This window comes from Sminthopsis crassicaudata, chromosome 2 (assembly GCF_048593235.1).
Source record: "Sminthopsis crassicaudata isolate SCR6 chromosome 2, ASM4859323v1, whole genome shotgun sequence".
Lineage (NCBI taxonomy): Eukaryota > Metazoa > Chordata > Mammalia > Dasyuromorphia > Dasyuridae > Sminthopsis > Sminthopsis crassicaudata.
In genome coordinates, this window is record NC_133618.1 from 482126565 (window position 1) to 482148176 (window position 21612).

The window sequence follows — 21612 nt, forward strand, 5'->3', positions numbered from 1 at the left end:
ATACAGTACAGTTAAAAAATAATTGAGTGAAATTCAGGAATTAGTTTGAGTTTATTTATTGAAAGATATAATTTGTTATTTATTGATTACAAAAAAGCATTTAATTCAGTAGAACAGAATAGCCTGTCAATATTTTGTTTTGTTTTATTTTTACAAATAAAGTTTCTCTCATCCATACACGAAAACCATTCTGGATTCTTTAGAAGATGTAACAGAAATGATCCTACTTTATTCACTGACAGTGATTTGCTAGAAGAAATCCAACATAAAATTCAGGACGAGGCAGGATTTCTTGTGGATGTGGTCTTCCACATGCTTATTGATTTCATCAAGCCTTCCAATTTTGTATGAGCTCTTGAAAAGATCTGTTATTAAGTCAAAAGAATTTGTTTTGTCCATCTGCACAGAAAAGAACAGATGAATGAATTATCCAGATTTCAACATGTATTTAGACATACTACAGGGCTTTCTCAATAGCATAGATATTTGAGTTAAATGGACAATAAGTGAAGATTAGAGTTAAGGAGAATAGACTAGACTGCTTTTAAGAAATTGTAGGGCTGTTTTATTGACCCCAAGATTCCTATGAAGGTAAAGGCCTAAAGGAATTGGAAACAGAGTGGCTGCCCATCAATGGAGAATGGCTGAATAAATTGTGGTATATGAATGTTATGGAATATTATTGTTCTGTAAGAAATGATCAGCAGGATGATTTCAGAGAGGCCTGGAGAGACTTACATGAACTGATGCTGAGTGAAAGGAGCAGAACCAGGAGATCATTGTATATAGCAATAAAAAGATTGTATGATGATCAATTCCAATGGACGTGGCTCTCTTCAACAATAAGATGATTCAGGCCAGTCTTGTGAGGAAGCGAGCCATCTGCACCTAGAGAGAGGACTGTGGGAACAGAGTGTGGATCACAACATAGTATTTTCACATTTTTTGTTGTTGTTTGCTTGCTTTATGTTTTCTTTCTCATTTTTTCCCTTTTTGATCTGATTTTTCCTGTGCAACATGATAATTGTGGAATTGTATAGAATTGCACATGTTTAACGTGTATTGGATTTCTTGCTGTCTAGGGGAGATAGTAGGGGGAAGGGAGGGAGAAAAACAATTGCAACACAAAATTTTGTGAGAGAATGTAGAAAATTATGTATATGTTTTGAAAATAAAAACCCTTAAAAAAGTAAGCAATATTAAAAAAACAAAGAAAGTAAAGGCCTGTCCTTTCAATATTCACATTTTACCTGTGTTGCTACATGCTAGCATGACAGAATAGCACTGCCTCCAGATAACTGATAATCACTATCATACAAAACACTATGGAGAGGTGCATAGCAGTTATGAACAGGTTGTGATACATAACCAATGACTAACCAATGAGAACCAGAATAAATAATGTCATTAAGGAATGATATCAGTAAGGAAAAGGTGCCCTGGTCAAATAGCAATAATGAAGAATAATACAAAAATAATATTCCATTAATACCCTCAAATATTAGAAGGGGAAGAAGGCCTCTATCATATTGGATGGACATATTGTAGTAGAGTTTTAGAACATTAGTGAGCATCTTATAGGAGTGATAGGCATAGATGAGATTCACCAACTCCAAAGCCCTTGAGATTACAGATCTACTTGAGATTTTGAGTAGTATCATTCTAAAAATGATACACATACCTACATACATTTCTGTGATCTAGGATAGTATAAGACAGATGCACTTTGCTTGCTGCTGAATGAAGCTGGAGAAAATCAAGAAACATATGGTGACAGGATTTGTTATATATTTATATTATGTAGTCTAACGTAGGCCCTCATTGCACCCCCCCCAATGAGTTTGCTGTCCCCTTTCTCAACATTGCAGCTTTTACAGACTTTTTTGTCTTTTTTTCTGACTTCCCCAGCTCTCCATTCTCTCCAATCTTTGCATGTTGTCTCCTCAATCAGATTAGGAGCTCCTTTGACATCAGGTACTGCTTTTGCCTTTCTTTATGAGTCTAGTACTATACCTGGAACGTAGTAAGTGCTTAACAAATAGTGGGAGACAGAAGAACATTTGAGTGGAGTCAGAAGGCATGATTTCAAGTTCCAGCTTTGCTGCTTATGCCTGTGGGACCTTGAATAAATCATTTAACATTTTTGGACCTTGTCTTCTTCATCAGTAAAGTCAGAGTGTTGGCCTAGATTAATCATTCAATCAACTATCATTTATTAAAGACCTACCATGTACCAAATATTTGTAAAGTGCTGGGATACAAAGAAAGGCTGTTTGTATTCCCTGCTTTCAAGGATGTCACAACTTGCAAACAACTGTATATTAACAAGACTAGATGATCTCTATGGTCCCTTCCAGTACTAAACCTATGATCTGTTATATGTGTGTGTGTGTAAAGACAGACATATAACCCCCCCTAAAAAAGCTTTTGATAATTTGACATCATTATTCAATGAAACTCCCTGCTGATCATTCTCTAATCCCGAAGATTGTCTCATCTATAGGATTTTTGGACAACATTATCCCTCAGTTTTGACCTTCAGTAACCCAAATTCTCTTCTGTTTTCTTTGCTGAATCTTCTGTCATACTTCATAACAATGAATATACCTCAGAACTTTGGTGGGGCTAGGAGGGGGGAAGTTTACTCTTTCTGCACCCTCTCACTTGGTGACCTCATCAGCATCTCATGGATTTAATTATCTCTAATCAACATTTCTTTCTGTTCTTTATATCTAGCCAGAGTCTCTCCTGACATTTCCAACCAGAAGTATTGCAGTTATCTGAAATGAATTATGTCCACATAGATCTTTTTATCTTTCCCCTACACCAATTTATACCTCTTGAATTTCCTTATTTCTGGAGGAAACCAACATGCTTCTGTTCACCCAAGTTCACATTCTTATGGTCATCCTCAACTATTCAAACTGGTTTTCCTAATACAGGGACCTTCCATTTCCAGCCTGTGTGCCTTGGTGTTATCTGACCCTAGGCTTGTAATGCATTCTTTTCTCTATATCTGAGAATGTTTTGTTTCCTTTGAGACTTTGCTCAAACATCACTTTCTACTCGAAATCTTTCTTGCTCCCCCTAGCTTCTAGGATTGTCTCTTCTCCAACCATAATTTTCTAAATGTAAATTTTTTGAGGACCCAAGCAGTTTCTTTGTGTTTATTTCCCCAGGCCTATTATAGGACTTGTACTCTGTGAATAATAGTGCTTGTTGACTGATTAAAGATCTTATTCTTTGCATTTACTCTGGAGATAAGAATAGATCATTCCTAAATTTTGAACTTAACTGGGACATTTGAAGGAAACTCCATTACTTAATGTAGTTGTTAAAACACATTTATTTAATGGTCTATTAGCAGATATTTTATTCTTCCAAGCAGGAAGTATTTGCTTTTTTACAGCCACTATTTCCCTAAGAAATGAACCCTCTCTAATGTATATTGGTAAAATCCTTAGAGAGTTTTATCTATTGCCTATTTTGCACTTGCATTATCTGGGTAAAATGTGAATATTTTTTATCAAGTACTTGAGGCAATATTCTATAATAACAGCCTAATTATAATGCTAGACCTAGCCATCTGTGTTGAAGTAACCCATAAAAGAATTTTTAGTCTCTCATTTGTCATTTTCATTGCCCCCTACACCTTGTATCTTAAATTCACGTAGACTGGCATACTTGATTTGTCAATTTCAATTGAATTGATCTAGTTTGACAGTCCTTTGGAGGAATGATTGGTGTGAGGAAAAATACTTTATTCAGATCTTTTTTTTTTACACAATTCCTTCCACATCTCAACTCCTATTTCTTAGCTTAAGATATGGACCAAAAATCTATATTCAAAACCTAAATAAATTTGTAGAGAGTCAAGTCAACTCATTTCTCATTTTCTCTTATTTTTTACTCACTATTAAGAAAATGGTATTTTTCTTTTTTTTCTGCCAAAAAAATATAATTGGATAAATTCTGCAGATTTTTCTTAATGTTGCTTCTTCTCTGTAGATATGACACTGCTACTGCTGCTGCTGCTGTTGCTCCTGTTGCTCTTTGTGCATGTGCATACGTTTGTATGTGAGGAGGAGGAGGAAAAAGAGGAGGAAGAGTAGGAGTCATCCTCATCCTCATCTTCCTTGTCATCATTGTCACTGTCATAGTAGGATATGGGATTGACACTAAGATTATACTGCCTGTTAAAAATAGATTATCTATAGTCTTTATGGGTTAAAAACTGTTGAAAGTAGTGTCATATATATATTAATTATGTTCAGTATTGGATCTCATGAAAATCAAGTTGACTCTAATCAGATTCTTAAGGTTGAGTGATGACTAACCTTAGATACATTTTGATTTTGGAGAAATAAGTTTCCAATATTAGAAAAGAGGTCAAAGGAATTATAAAATTAACAGTGACTTTTTTTGCCCTCAGTTATTTTTGTAACCATATGCACACAAAATTTCATTAATATTCTGAAAGGAGACATGGTATGAATTCATTGGAATTAAGCCAATTGAATTATATAAATGGAAATCAACCGCACAATTTTTGTTCCTTGAAGTAATATGGAATTGTACGTCTAGTTAGCATATATTTTTAAAAGTTAATATAAATGGGAGAAAAAAAGTAAAAATGTATACCTTAGGAAAAAAAATAGTGGAGCTAGCAATTTTTATTCTAATAATTGATACGGGAAGTTTGAAGTAAAAAATTTTGTGTAATCACCAAAATTATTGTCAAAGCTTTAGGCTTTTCTATTCCATAAAGATACTTTTTTTTTGAGTCTATGGTCTCATAGGTTTGTTTTATTTCTTTCCCTAAAATAGAACATACCATATTTCTATCTTTTTAATTGCTTCTTATCAATTTCCCCTCAAAGAAGATCTACCTAATATTTGAAGTTTTTCCTTTTTATTTTTTTAAATATTTCATGAATACCAATGCAATATTTAGAGTATCTGTTTGTTCTTGTGATTTAATTTATTGGAAGAATACCAATATGATCATGATTTAGTTATTTAAGTAATAATTGTTAGATAAAGATCTCATAATTATAGTAACAATGAAGTGACTATTGGTAGCCTTGTAAAAACAAACAAACAAACAAACAAACAAACTATGTAATTATCCTAGCTGCATATGAGAAAAGATTCCTTAACAGGAGGTTGACCATTAAGTATGGGATTGTTTAGCTTAGGCAGTTCATGAAACATAAATACAAAATAGCTTAGTCTTATGTGGTCCATTTTCCCCTTCCACAGTGATAGATGTGGATTTATTGGGAAAGAAGATAGAAATTGCTAAGAATTATAATTTTTGGATGTCTATAAACAGTTTAATTTTTGATTTTTCAAATGGGAGTTCTTGCTCTAAAAACAAATTGATAGATTATTGAAGAAACTGACCCATTTCCATATAGAAATTCTTCCTATACTTTAAATCCAAGAAAGAGTAGGAAGCTCTAATTAGAAATTATTCCTAAGCAAGGTAAATCATTGGGAAAATATAGTTGTATTAAATATTTCTAATAGAGATTTGCAATTCATGATAAATTGATAACTAACAAATATAGATGACCAAAAGTCATTCCCCATTAGCTAAATATTTAAATAATATGAACAATTCTGAAGAACAGAATTTTAAGCTATCAACAACCATATGAAAGAATTCTCCACTTCATTAATAAAAAGAGAAATATAAATTTATAAACCCTGAGGTTTCCCCTCAAATCAAGCCAATTGGCAAAGATAATAAAATATGAGACTATCAATGTTGGAGGAATGATAAAATAGATTTTATGGATATCTTTTTTATGTCACCTAGATTTTTCCTTCTTTCCTGTCCTCTCCCCCTCAAAAAAAGCCATCCCTCAAAACAAAGAACTTTTGTTAAAAAAGAAAAAAGAGGGAAAGAATCATCACAACTAACTAATCCATCTTTTTTCAGTTTTGTGGCAGATAATCCTGTGTAAATTATAATAAAAGAAAAATCAGTAATGATGATGCTAAAAACAATATTATATACTTATATTTGAACAGTGCTTTATGTAATGTTTTCATATTCATTATCTTGTTACTTTACATTCTGCTTCCATACAGTTGCTTAATTACCCTCTTCATGTTTTAGCATTTTTCCTTACTTTTTGTGAGCATCTAATTACTATTTTTCCTCAACCATATTCAAAATTTTCTTCCTCACTATTTTTCATGAGGAAAAAAAATTCATTGTGTGGTGCTGAAATAGTTCATGAAGATCAATTGAAAGTGATACTGTGGCTTGGTCAGATAACCAAATATTGCTTATAGCTCTTCTAATCACATCATTAATCAGAAGCTGAAGAAACTAATAAAAAGTCAGGCCAAGAGTATGATTTATGTATGGCAGTGAAGAATGAACAATCACATTTAGAGTGTGAGAGCTCCATGTTCTTGTTAGACCAAAATCATTAATAGTAGGAGATAAAGCTCTGAGCTTTCAGAAAGGTCTGTATTCTGAAGAACAGAGATTAAAACTGCATTAAATGGAATTCTGGTACTACACTAAATTCACTTCCTTAGAATTTGGCCAGACCTTTTATGTTGAATCATATAATATTAAGAAAAAGTATGGAAACTTTTAATACAAGCTTTTAACAAGAACATGAGTCCAACTGTGACCTTGTAGATATCACAGTTTAGAGTAATCATATGAATGTTGGGAGTACATTGCTGTGAGTCTTTGTTAGATTTTTCCTTAGAAAATAGCCCTCAGGTGAGAATTTATGCTTGAACCAACATTCTAACATTAAGTGAATGAATCTTTAAGATTCATGACTATAGAATGTAAAAGAAAGGATTTTAAAATAATTTTTTATAATTGTTTTAAAAGGTTTTTAAAAAACTTTAAAAATCATCATTTTACAAATGAAAAAACTATATTTGATTACAGCAGAATTGCCGTGTTCAGATTGAACTCCTTAGCACCTGAGGCTCTGACATGCCCTGAGGTCTGCATCATTCTGTCCTTAGGTGCAAGAGAAGGTTCTGAAGATCCAGCAATCAGAACTTCAAAGATCTAGGAAAATCTAGCCCTAGAAGGTAGAGATAAACATAGGAAACAATGAAACCTAGGGAGAACCCAAGCAAGGCAAAAAGTGTAGCAGGTAACCTGATCCTGACACAACATTCCTAAAAACTAGAGAGATGTAAATTAAAAAAAAAAAAAAATGATAGTATAGTGTAGTATATAGATGGTACAAAAATGATTATAGAATGAGAATAATGAGCTTAGAAGAAAAAAAATGGAAGGCTTAATATGAATAAAGATTACCTTGAAAAGTAAGATAGAACAAACAGAAATCAATGATTTTATGAGAGACCAAAAATATTAGAATATCAAAAAATTGGAAAATGGAAAAAATGTAAAATATTTTATATTTAAAACAATTCACCTGAAAAACACATCAAGAAAAGATAATTTAAGAATATTGTAAATCCTTGTAAGCAATAATTTTTAAAGCCATTATCTCTTAAAAGAATACCCCTAAAGAAAAGCTTAAGAATGGCATAGCAAAAATCTAGAGTTCTCTATCATGGACAAACTATAGCAAGCATTCAGAAAATGCTAAGAGAAACACAGGATCACTTAAGTTTTGGCAGCTTATACTATAAACAAAAAAAAAAAGTCTTAGAAGACAATAATCCAGTAGCAAAAGATATAAGGTTCCAATAAAGAATAACAGCCTGAAAAACTGAGCATTATCCTACAGTAGAAATGGATCTGTTATGATAGAGCATTTTTCAAGCATTTCTTATGAAATAGGATAGAAACTTTGAAATACAAATATGAGGATCAAGAGGAAACCAACAAAGTTCACTTTAAGAAACTGGAAGTAGTAGTAAGTAGTATAGTGAAAAATGTTCTAATGAGGAAGAAGAATCTAGTCTAGTGTCATTCAGAATCTTAATGTCTTCAAAGGCTATTGAAGATGTTAAATAAGAAAAAAACATAGATAGGGGTTGGGGTGAATTGGTTAACTGAAGGTTAAGAGGAATACACTAGTACAGAAAAGGAGAAAGGAGATTGAATTTATTTCTCAGAATTAAGCTATGTGAAAAGAGTACATACAAACATGGAAAAAGGTGTGAAGAAAGTAGACATTAGTCAGATCATGTCAACAGGCATTTATTAAGGCCTACTCTGTGCCAGGTACTGTATAGGTGTTATAGATACAATGAAAGGAAAAGCAACAATCAAAACCTATGTTTACTCTCAAGGAACTCATAGTGTCATGGGAGAGACAGCATAGAAACAGCTATACAATCTACTGAAAACAATAATCACAAAGAAGTAATCTCATAGAAAAGATAAGAGGGGAAAATCAAGAAAGATTTCTTGCAGAAAGTAGGATTTTAGTTGGGATTTGAAAGAAGCCAGAAGGTAGATATGGGAAGGGGAAAATTCTAGGCATAGGGGAAAGACAGTGAAAATGGAAAAAGTCAGGAGTTGAATTGTGTTGTGTAAGAGGACAGTGTTGCTGGAGTACATGAAAAGGAATGGAGTATAAGAAGACTGGAAAGGTAAAAAGGGGCCAGGTTGTAAAGGACTTTTTAAAAAAGCAAACAAGATTTTTTATTTGATTCTGGAAGTGATAGGAAGTCATTGGAGTTTATGGAATATGAAAATGACAAAATCCAAGCTTTTGGATATCACTTTGATAGTTGAGAGGAGGATGGATTGGAATAGTGAGAGATTTAAGGCAAGGAGATCAATCAGAAGTCTGTTATAGAGATTCAGACATAAGGTGATGAGGGACAATATCGTAGTACTAGGTAGCAATGTCAGGAGGATAGAGTAGAGAATATAAGAGATGTTACAAATATAGTATTGATAACTGATAGATGGTTATAGATAGCAGTTGAGAATGAGGAGATGAGAATGACAATGAGGTTACAAGCTTAGATGAATAGGAAGATTGTAGTGATTTGTATCTGGAATTGACAAAAGATTGTTGAGCATATGCACATGTGGAAGAATTTAGTGTAGAAATTCATCATACTGAAGAGGGAAAAGTGGCGATATAGAGAGTAACTAAGGGAGAAGGAAATACTAGAGGTAGAATAACTGCCCCCCCAAAAAAAACCCAAAACAATTTCCTGATTTCTAAGGGAGAGTAAAAGGAAAAAAAAATAGTTTCTCTTGGACTGTAACGTGCTGTCGTCTCCAGAAGCTGCTGATCACTCTCTGGGAGGAGATCTGCTGTGTCAACTCAAATCTCTCAGTCAGATTCTTCTTCCTGTAGGGGACCGTTGTCTCCAGGCAATTGCCGTTAACTCTTGTCCAGAGAAGTGACTTCCCTTCCTGCAGAGAGCCCCGTCAAGCCTGATGTAATGCAGAGACTTCTCTTCTTTCTGGAGTGCTGTCCTCTTTTATCCTCCCAGAGAATGGGCGTGGGATAATGCAAGGGCTTCTGGGAAGAACCACTTCAACCAATGAGCTTGCTCCTCCCAAGCATGCAAGCTCTTCCTTAGGAATTCACAAGTCAAACTACCCGGAAAGGCCGGAACTAGAGAATTGTTAAGTACCGACTTAGCACTTAGTAAGAACCTAATATCTCATTATCTCATTAGCACTTAGTAAGAACCTAACATTGGACAAATTATGGTATAGGAATATAACAAGATATTTTGACATAAATGACAAAGGATACAACTTTAAAGAATCCTGGTAGTATGAACCGATACAGAATGAAAAGAGAAGAACCAATAGAACAGTTTAAACAAGGACAGCAAAAATGTAAAACAACAAAATGAAAGAATTAAGAACTCGAATCAATGCAATGCAGAAGATATATGATGAAACATATCAGTTATCTCCTAAGTTAAGTAAGGGGCAGAAGGCCAATGAGTGGATTTATTTGGCTCAAATGCACATATTTGTTACAGGTGTTTTTTGTTTTTTTAAGCAACAAGATAGGTAGACTTTATTGAATAGAGTGATGCCCATTTCATACATGATGATAATGTGAGCAAATATACATGATTTTGAAAGTAAGTTGTAGTGGGTAAATATTAATCCAGTGTATCTGAAATATAAATGTTCATAAAGGTAATAGTTTGAGGAAGGCTCAAGCCAGCTTGTGGAGGGTCTTGAATGTCAGTGGAGCCAAGGAAGGAATTTTCTTAGAGGAATAACATCATTCAAGTAGGGTAGAAAGCTCACCTAAGTAGCAATATGAAGGATAATTTGAAGACAACATATATTGAATTCAGGAAGGTAAGTTTGAAAGCTGTTATATACAGAAGAGAGGTTACAGAAGATAGTTTGCACATAAAGGACAGAGGTTCAAAAGACGATAAATGCTATGAGGTATCTTCATGATATTATGAAAACCATAAAAGTGAAGAGCTATTGACCTTTTTAGGATCTTATGGATAGACTTGATAGAAGGAAGGACTGTGGGAGAGGAGAATAAAAATACATCCATGTTATTTTTTTCTCCATTATGTTTTATACATTTCCTATCATTGATTCTGTCTAAAGTGATGTGGAAGTTTACAGGGCATTGTTTCACCTTTATCTTTTCTGTGATTTTTTAAAAAATCACTTCTGCTTAATGAATTAGGCAAGATTTTTAGTATTGTCATTTCTTTTCATTAAAATACAGAAAAATCCTATAGCAGCAGCTTCTTTGAAAGAGGGTAAAAGCATTTTTACAAATACATTCTTTATGGCAAACCATTTAATGTTTCTTTCCAAGATAATTGCAACCATTGGAATAATTACTGTCAAAAATGTTCCCTGATTTATTCACTTTGGGGTCTGCAACTAATATCTAGAAAAATTTGTATTCATTGTTTTCCTTTTAAACACAATGCTTCTGAGATCACAAATACAATAAGTAAATGAAAAAAAAATATCTAAGTACCATGTTTTTGCCAACCTTACTCTGGAGTCCAGAGTTTTAGCTTTGTTACTATATTTGGTGTAATTATTCTTGAGCTTTTTCTACTTATCTCTCATATGCAAATTATACATTTGCTTCATAATCACTGCTTTGGCTTGGTTGTAAATGACAGAGCAAGATGCCAGAAAGCCCAGATCAATGTTATGCCTCAGTTGAAACTGTTGTAGTTAGTAGCTCTGGCATCTGATTCATTGATATCATGAACACTGTGTCTCAGGTCTGGAATTGAGATGTGAAAAGCATCTGTCCAGTTTCCTTTGCTAATGAAATTTTACTGAAAAATGAGCAAAATGAAAAATGTTTGATCTTGGCAGAATGTACTGATGAAGCTTAATGAGCATAAATGAGTATTTCAGAAGACATTGGGGCAAGTCATTAAATCCTTAAGTGAGGTTTTTTCCTTAGGGTAAAACTATCACTATCTTCAGGAGTGACCTGTATGTGAAATCTATTTTCTTGTATTTTAAGAGACTCTTGTTGATTGTTCAGTGCTGCACAAAACATTGCTCTACCTTAATTGCATAGAATTACATTGAAGAGCAAACTACTCAGACCAGGATTTTTGAGTGTTAGCCTAGGAATAAGAATTATGCACTTTTCAGATCATATGGATGAACAGTAAATCTAGACATAAACATATACATATAGAATTATTTAAAATAACAAGAAATTAGTCTGTTTAAAAACATTCAGAAGTTATGATCTTCTATTTTTAATTTTTAAACATTTGAAATTTAATTCTCATATAGAGGAAATTGGCATTTGTTCATCATAAGTAAGAAACAAAGTTTTCCTTTAAAACAAAACAAAATTTAATGCTGCAAAGCTGTCACATTTTCCTACTTGGGGTAATGTAGATAAACCATGTTATTCACTGTCAATAATTCTTTTTTACACATGTGTATGTATATAGATAGATAGGTAGAGAGAGAGAGAGAGCTTATGCATATGTATATAAGTATGCATGTATGTAGATGTATGTGTATGTATACATACACACATGTACCATATTAGCCTTAGATCAGCCACAAAGATGTGTGCTACTATGGTATTAGTGAGGCAAAAAAGCAAACTGGATGGTTATAGGGAAGCAGAAGTTGTGAAATGAGAAAAAGTTGCAATTAGAGAGATGGGATTTTGGTATCTAAGTGTTGGAAATAAAGCAGTCCCATGTGATCATGAGGTTCACACTGTGTCTGTCCTGTCATGTGGCTTTGTGGAAATAAAAATTCATAAAGCCAACCAAAAAGTCACCACGTTCATTTGTAAGACAGGTTTTGCCTATAATTATTAGCTTTTACAATAGTCATTTATGCAACCTGCCATTTTAACAAAATGTATTTTTTGATTTAATATATTACTGAGGCAATGGCCTCAATAATAAGCGGAGATATTATTTTAAAGATGGAAACAATTCTAACTAAAAAAAAGGCTTATTTGGTTAAAAAATACAACAACCCAAAACTATCAATTAGGACATGAATAGCTATCTATTTTATCTTCATTGAAATATCATCTGATGTATAATAAAAGATTCCATATTTTTATTTTAAAATTTAAAATTTTTATTTTAAAATGTCTATTATCATACAGAAGAATATGAATAGATGGTTGTGTTATGATATTACTTTCCTTTGGAATAAGTAAGTACCAAATATTTTCAAAGAGAAATAAATCTTTTATTTTTTTGATATGTTCTTTGAAGTCTTAATGAGACTGTAATTAGTTAAATTCTCTTCTAGTGCTTTTTTATGTACTATAATTGTAACAAAAGTTTAAGTGTAGGCTCTTTATCACATGTAAAACAGAATTTACATCCTTAATGTATCATATTTGCAAAGTGTTTAAATAACCATTTTTCTTATATATTTACTTAAATCTAGTCTATCAAAATTACAATGACATTTTCATCACGGTTCTGTGAACCATTTTCTTGATATATTTATTGCTGATATGCGTATCTTGGTTTTTCTGCTTTTCCATCATATATAAATTAATATAATCTATTGAATTCAATAAAGAAGAATTAGCTTCTGTTATATGAGACTTCTAACAACATACTATAGGATCCATTATCTTAAAGTGGTTCTATTCACATAAGTTTTTCAGTATCCCCAAAACCATAATTATTTTGATCTTCTTAGTGTGCTATGTTAATTATGTAAAACTTTAGAATTTAATTCAGTTACTATTTAACAAGCAACTATTATATGTTAAACCCAGGGGCAGTTGCCGGGAGAGATACAATAATAGATAAGATATAGTTGTCATGCTTATAATCTTAATTTTGATGATAAAAAAGGCATATAAATAATCATAATATAAAATATGATAAATGGGAATCTTTAAAATAATTTAAGATATATTTTATATTCACTCACTAATGTCTTACTGTCATATATCAACATGACATGTATATGAATGTGGGTTCTTAAAAACTATACAAAATGAGAAAAGTTTTGAATTCAGTCCCAGAACTCAGTTATTTAGCTATTGAGTGACAACCATCCTAGATAAGATAGGAAAGATTTATTATCAGGTTGATTGCTGGTTGGTAAAATTTTTGGTCACAGTAATTCTAACAAGATTTTGAAGAATTGTGATAAATGTCAATACAGTAAATGACACTCCAGCTAAACCATATACCTCTTTGTAATCAACCTATGGTTTTTTATTTTACATTTTGTTATGAAGACATTTAGCAGATATTCAGTGCTTTTAAATTCAACACACAAAATTAAGTCACAACAGCATTCTTGTAATAAACAGAATTAATCAGTTGCATAGTTAATTCTGTTTTATAGGAACTATAAGTTAGAATAATGCTGTTTTATATTCAAGAAAAAGACATGGAATGGGCTCATGTAGGGAAGACAGTAAATTAGATTTCACCTTAACCATTTCTGTTAGGAATGGCATTTATTTTATATAGACTGAAATGGCCCATGTATCATCCTTAGAATGATATGGAAATGATATTGGATTTAGAATGATATAGTTCTAATGAACTAAAAGTAGTAAAAAGACCAGCTTACAGAGAGTTGGTGTCCCTGAAGTTTGATGGAATTTCTATTATGCTGGTAAACGTGGAAGTTTGGAGAGCTGCATCCCAAGTAATTTATATAATTTTATTCTATTTTATGCCCCATGAATGTTTCATCATGTTCCATTTCTTATCCTTAACCATTGAACTGGCCTGTACTAGGCCTGGTCCAAAATATTCTACAAAGTTGGCAAGATTGGATTGTAGTGACTATATGGTTCATCCTATGGTAAAGTGGGCAAAGTGATGTGCAAGTCATCACATTTAGGATTATAGTACCTTTCACTTTCAAAAGGAGAGCTCTCTCTATGGAATAAGAAGGGCAGCCCATTGATTCAGTAAGATTAAGCCAATGTGATTTAAGGAATTTTGAAGGGAGTATAAAAGAATTACAAAAATTTTATTCCATAACTCTTTTTTTCCCCGTAAGGCAATTGGGGTTAAGTGATTTGCCCAGGATCACACAGTCAGGTCCTCCTGACATCAGGGCTGGTGCTCTATCCACTGTGCCACTTGGATGCCCTTTCCATGACTCTTACTAATGGTTTTAAAAAAGCTAACTCACTGACCTAAGAGAAATAGAAGACTATTGTTCTTTTAGCAATTAGAAACCAATATGAATGCACTTTTGGTTTCAAGGCTCATGCTTTAAGGGAGAAGAATTGCTATGGATTTAGTCACATCATGATTGAAAAAACATTGCTGATGGGGTTGGATTATAGATTGTAGATATGAAGATGAGATCTGGGAAATGTAACTGACTTACTCTAATGTTGCTCTTAAATAAAAACCTAGTCTAGTCAAATTTGAGTGGAGGATTGAGAAATCTGCATTGTCTAGGCTGCCCACATATACTGGTATGCTGAGAATGATAAGAAGAGATATAATGTCCACTACATATTAAATAGGCAAAGGAGAATGATATACTCGTATATAAGTATCATTAGGTGTGGCAATTGAAAAAAATAAGGTGGAAATGAAGATTTCATGGGGGCATTAGTATAAAACCATTTTGAGATTTTTAAGATCAGGGCAGTAATGATCCTTCTACCTTACTCAAATTTGTTGTTGTTTATGCTACATTTGGTGGTTCCAGTCCACGAAGGACTTCAGACTTGAAGGAATGCTAAAGAGAAAAGGATGTCAAGAAGAGAGTGATTGACATTATCAAAGGCTGTAGAATGATCAAGAAAAATGAGGATTGAGAAAAGGCTTCTAGATTTGGCAACTAAGAGATTATTAGTAACTTTGAACAGAGGAATTTCAGTTGAATAATGAGCCAGATTGTAGAATTAAGAATAGAGTAAAAGGAAAGAAAATGCATACACTCATTTTGGATGGCCTTCTGAATGAGTTTAGCCCCACCAAAAGCAGGAGAAATATGGGTTATAATTGGCAGAAATAGATATATCAAACAAGAGGTTTTTTGATGATTAAGGAGATAGGGGTATATAAACAGAAGGGAAGCAGCTAATAGTAAAAAGATTTAAGAAAAGTGAGAGAGGGGAATGATAGAAGGACTGGATGTTATAAGATCACTTGCACAATTAGAAGAGTTGGCCTTGAAAAGGAGAAGGACCACCTTATTATGTGAGTTAGAGTAGAGGAAGAAGATAGTGACAAAAGACAAAACAGTGATATGAAATGAGGAAGAGAAAAGAGATGAGTGGAAGAATTTGGCCAATTCCTTCAACCACCTGGATGTGGCTATATGTAAAGCATGAGTTCAGCTAAGTAAAGTTCTCTTGCTTGAATTGCCTTCATATTTTACCAGCCAATCATCATCATAAAATATTTGGAACCCTTCCTGGCTATTTAGTATTCAGTCTTTAGTACTCAAACAATCAGGAGCTGATAGCATTGTTGGTGGAGTTGTGAACTGTTCTAACTATTCTGGAAAAGAATTTGGATCTATGCTCAAAGGGCTACAAACTGACCTTTGATCAAGTAATATCACTAATAGGTCTGTGCCTCCAAAGAGAGCAAAGAAAAAGGAAAGTGATCTATTTGTACAAAAATATTTAGAACAACTTTTTTTGTAGTGGCAAGGAAATAGAAATCGAGGGGATGCCCATCAATTGGTAAGTAATTGAACAAGTTGTGATATGTGATGGTGATGAAATACTACTGTACTTTTAGAAATGATGAGGGGGGGTGAACCTGGGAAGACATATCAACTTGTACATAGTAAAGTGAGTAGAACCAGGAGAACACTGTACACAATAACAGTAATATTGTAAGAATGATCAAACTGTGAAAGACTTAGCTACTCTAATCAAGGCAGTGATCCAAGAAAGTAGCAAAGTATACATAATGAACAATGCTATCCACTTCTTAAAAAAAAAGAGTGCTGATAAAATCTGAATGCAGATTTTAGCATCCTTTTTCTTCTGTTTTCTTTCCTTTTTTGGTTTTTATTTTCTTTTGTTACGTGGGTAATATGGAAATATGTATTATAGGATATCACATGTATAATCTACATCAAATTGTTTCACTTCTCAAGGAGGGGGGAGGGGAAGGATGAAGAGAAAGAATTTGAAACTCAAAATGTTTAAAATATTTTAGTATGCCATTGGGAAATATTTAATGAAATTAATAAAAATATACTCTTAAATTTGTATTTTATTTTTAATTTATGGACTAAAGCAAGAATTTCTATAATATAGGCTAACAAAAAAGATGATTGCACATGAAATTGCAAATCTATTATGTATAATTTGCTATTCCTTTTAAATATATAATAAAATTATCATGTATTTTTCCCCCTTCTTCCTCATGGGCCTACTTTGTATTATTGCTTCTGATGGAAGTACATATTTTATTTCATAAGTACTTCATTTTACTTCACAAGTACCCATTTTACTTCACAGGTACTCATTTTATTTCACAAGTGGCCCCAAATTAGACCTACCAACCATTCCTATATTTTATATCTCCCATATCATCTTCAAGAGCATTATTGAATGCCAGACTGCCTGGACTTTAGAAGCAACAGCTTTATCATATCTGATAGTTGGGATTCGATGTCCCATCTCTCTGATGTCTCTGGGATGAATTGGTGCTATCCTAGAAAAGAGGAAGGTTCTTTGGCACAGCAGTTCTTCGAATCTGACTTTCAAGAATTGTTGCTTGTTAAAATGGACTACTTTAAAGAGATCCATTCTACCTCATTCTGTTGCACATGGTTGTCCAAGGATGGAGGTTTGTGCTTCCATAGAAAGTTTTGTATGTTCTAAGTAAATAGTTTAGACCCAACTTTTTTTTTTCCTCTTTGGGATGGCTTCTTTCTACAAAGGGCTTGGATATGGAATTATTCAGAAATGCTTTGCTTTCCAGTGATGAAATGAAAATGCTTTTGCATAATTATTTAGAATGAGAATTAATCTGCCAGGGAAGTAGTGGCCTTTTGCAGACTTGGTGACAATCTTGGGTGTGTGAATGAGGGTAAGAGAATGTTTTCATCCAGTTCTTACAAAAGAACTAGTTTTTTTGGTTGTTGTTTTTTTGTTTTTGTTTTTGTTTTTAATAAGAGGTTTTCATTTTCAAAATACATGCAAAGATAGTTTTCAACATTTACCCTTGCAAAACCTTATGTTCTAAACTTTTCTCCCTCCCATCTTCCCACCCCCTTCCTGTAATGTTCTGGTTAGCTTTCTGGAGGTCTTTGGACTAGACTTCCTTTTAGCTGAGTAATCATGAGAATAGCCAGGTGATAAAGTCCAAATGTCTTTATTTTCTCCTTCACTATCTGTCTCCTTGCCTGGGTCTTGGCTAGCTTTCTGGAGGCCCTTCAGATGGGCCTTGGTCTCAGTCTGGAAAGTAGGACAGGCCAGCCACCACGAGGCTGATGAAGATGGAATGTTTCTCTGAGTCAGAGAGCTTGAGCTCCAGCCTCCAGTGCTCTGTCTTTTCAAAGTCTGTCTCCAAGACTCATAGATTCCCTTTCTGACTCTGACCTCTTAAATACTCTATTACAATTAAATCCATTCATCATACTTAATATAAGCCAATCATTATATCACTGGGAAACCATTATTTGTTGTAAGATTAAATCAATCATACTGAACTAGAGAACTATTAATCACTATGCTAAACTAGATAACCATTGTCTTATCAATTCCAATGAGTTAACACCTTGTTATAAGAATCCTTGCCTTAAGTATATTTCTCCAGAGTTCTGGCCCATTACATTCCTTCTAGACAGCAAGCAATCCAATAAAGGTTAAACATGTACAATTAGAACTAGTTCTTACAGAAGAACTAGCCCTTCTTTAGAATTCTCACACAGTATAAAGATTTATAATATCCCCCTATGGTATTTTGAAGGAAGAGAAACTTTTGAATGATAATCCTGGAAATGTTTAATAGGTGGTAGTACAGACAAGATTCACCATTAGCATCACTGATTCATGAAGCTTATGATCAGAATCAATAACTGCATTTGAGGTCTTGATATCAGTATTATGTCTATGATGTTTCTGGTATTATTGTTCACTATCACTGTTTTATAACTGCACACTACTCTTGATATTATCCTTACTATATTGACTATAAATTTTTCATACTTTTGGCTTTTTTCACCTTTTATTTTTACTATCTTCTTCCTTCAGTGCTACCTATCCTAAGCTTCTTCCCAAAGCAGAGTTGTTTTGTAAAAATCATTTAAGTGACAGAAGATCCCTTAGTTGTGTTAGGGGGAATCTTATCACCAAGGGATGGGATATGGTAAGAATAACATCTATTTTCCAAAGCTGAGGTTGTCTTTGGAATTTGTTTGGTCCTGTTTTGTTTGTTTTCAAGGCACAAAAAGTTCAACTTAAAGGAAATTAGTGTCCCTGAGACCTAGCATTCTTGTCTATTTTCAATTAATTGTATACTTTAAATCCTATTTTAAATAAACTTAATTTATTTCATTTTGTCCAGAGATGTGGGGATTTTCTAATCCCTAGTCTGAAGTGGCCCAATTTAGAGCCCAAGACGTCATTAAGAAAGTATTAATCTTCTTTGTTTTTATATCCCTTCATTTCCCAATATATTTGTTCCCTTCCTCTATTGAGAGATTCATCATTTTTAACAATGAATAAAAAGTTCATCAAAACTGACACAAAAATTTTCTTAGACTATGTACAATATTTCACAAACTAGCCCCCACAATTCAAAAAGGAAGTGTCAAATTTGTATTCTTATACATCCTAATAATTATAATTTCACAACATTCTATGTCAGTTTCGGTTTTTGTTACTGTTTTTTCATTTACATTGCCAATGTACATTTTGTTTCCTGTTCTGCTTCTTTTACTTTGCATTAGTTTATGTCTTATCATGCCTTCCTTTATTCTTCATGATCATTTTTTAAAGCACAGTAAATAATCTATTGCATCTATGCACCACAATTTGTTTTTCTGTTTCCCAATCTATGGACAACTACATTGTTTCCTAATCTTTGCTACCTTAAAAAATGTTGTTATAAATATTTTAGTGTCTCTTCATCAAATGATATGGATATATTCACTTTTTTTTAGCATAATTAAGTATTGTTTTTCAGGATAGTTAGACAATTATGTTGTACTAACAGTTTTCTTGTGTGTCTGTCTTTCCACAAAGCCTCTAACATTCCATTTGATGAACAAAAGGTATTTATCAAATGCTCATTACTGGGAAAACAAAAGGAAAAGTAAGATGGTTACTGCTTTCAAGTAATTTATTCACCTTCCATTAGGAAAGCTATCCATCTAAGTCATTTTAGCTGGAAGTCAGATTAAAAGTCTAGTGGTCCTTATCATACAACAGCAAATAAGATTTCAATACATATTTTACAAATTTATACTGATAATACTATATTGCATCTGACATTGAATTGTTTAAGAATACCAAAGACTTTTGGTGAGAACTTTGTTTTCTGAGACTTTAGTAGCTAATGAATTGGGAGTTTTATCACCTGAAAAATCCGTAGCTAATTCTTTTCTTATGTTACTCTCCTGGATGAAAGATGCAGTGGCTAGACTAGAAAAGCATCAGTTATTTGGAAAGTACTGATATTCCCAGGATACTTGGGGATATATTCATAACAGGACTTCACTGTATATGAATGTAGTTAAGTAGTCCATGTAGTGACAGTGGTTTGATCCACCTGGCACATGATACTTCCTCTCTTTCTCTCAGTGTATCTAATATCTTTTCTATGCCTTCTTGCCTATTTTATTGAATTATTTCCTTGTTTGTTATCATTGCTAATTTGCCAGATGTTAATTGAAATTTCAAAGTTGTTTTGATTTGCTTTTTCTTATTAGTGATTGGGAACCATATTTCATTTGATTATTAAAAGCTTTGCAATTCTTTTGAGAACTATTCATGTCTTTTGAATATTTCGGTTAGAGAATGAATCTTAGTCTTATATTTTTGTATTAGTTCCCTGTAGATATGTTTTATTTTAGACCCTAGTTAGAGGTATTGGATGCAAAGATAAATTTTCCCAGTTGAGAATTTCCCTTCTTATGCATTGATTTCATTCACAAAAGAAGCTTTTTGGTTTTATCTACCTGAAATAATCTAATTAATCTTTTGTCATCTCTTCTTTTGATTATTTTTAGAGTATAATTTGAAGTCTAAAGTTATTCTCCCTTTGTTCCTAGTTTTCATCTTTATTTCCCTTGAAATTTTTAAACTTTTATTTCTCTAAAAGAATTGTTTCATTTTATTTAACTCTATTCATTATCTCCTTAGTATTTTGATTTTGATTACTAAATTTGTAAAGTAATTTAAATAGTATCAAGATTCTGTTATATTGGCAGTGCCCAGCTATGAGCATTGAATGCCTCTCCAATTTTTTGCTTTTAAAAAAAAAATCTTTAAAGAATGATTTGTTGATGAACCTGTAAAAGTCCTGAATGTTCCTTGGCAGATTGAACCTCAAATAATTTATGTATTCTGCAGCAATTTTGAATTTTTTACTGGATTTTATTATTGTTGGATAGGAATGCAGTTAATTTTTCACAACCATTTAAATTAAAATACTTCATTTATGCTTTCGATGTCACAGACACACCCCCAAAATAAATAAATAAATGCTGGTTATGGGAAATTTGGGATCATTGTTTTGTACCATTTAGCATAGTCCTAATAGTATAAGAGAAGTGAGATAAGTCTTTGAGTTCATAAGGATTCCATTCTTTCTTCTCCAAAATAGTTTAATTTGCTTTAGAGAGAACAAGACAGGAATAGCAGTAATCTGAAAATATTAGATGAGGACCATTTTACTAACTCACTTAAATATAGTTAATATTGCCCAAAGGGTAATAAAACTGTGCATATCCTTTGATCCAGCAACACCATTGCTAGGTCTGTAATACAGTGACATAAAAAGTGTATGTATGAGGAAGGATCTATCTGTACAGAAATATTTACAGCACCTTTTTTTATCATGACTAAGAATTTGACATTGGCAAGAATCTCATTAATTGGGAAATGGGTAAACAAATTGTAGTATATGATTGTGATAGAATATTATTGAGCTATAAGAAATAAGGATGATTTCAAAAAAACTTGAAATGAATCACACAAACTAATACAAAATGCTATGAGCAGAACGAGGAGAACATTGAACACAGTAGCAACACTATTGTTC

The 21612-nt window shown here is 32.8% G+C and overlaps 1 protein-coding gene across 5 annotated transcripts in view; it reads left to right on the plus strand.

The window, feature by feature from the left end:
• Window positions 1–21612, plus strand: part of PHKB (phosphorylase kinase regulatory subunit beta) — a 254654-nt gene that overhangs the window by 168353 nt on the left and 64689 nt on the right. The window lies entirely within an intron of this gene.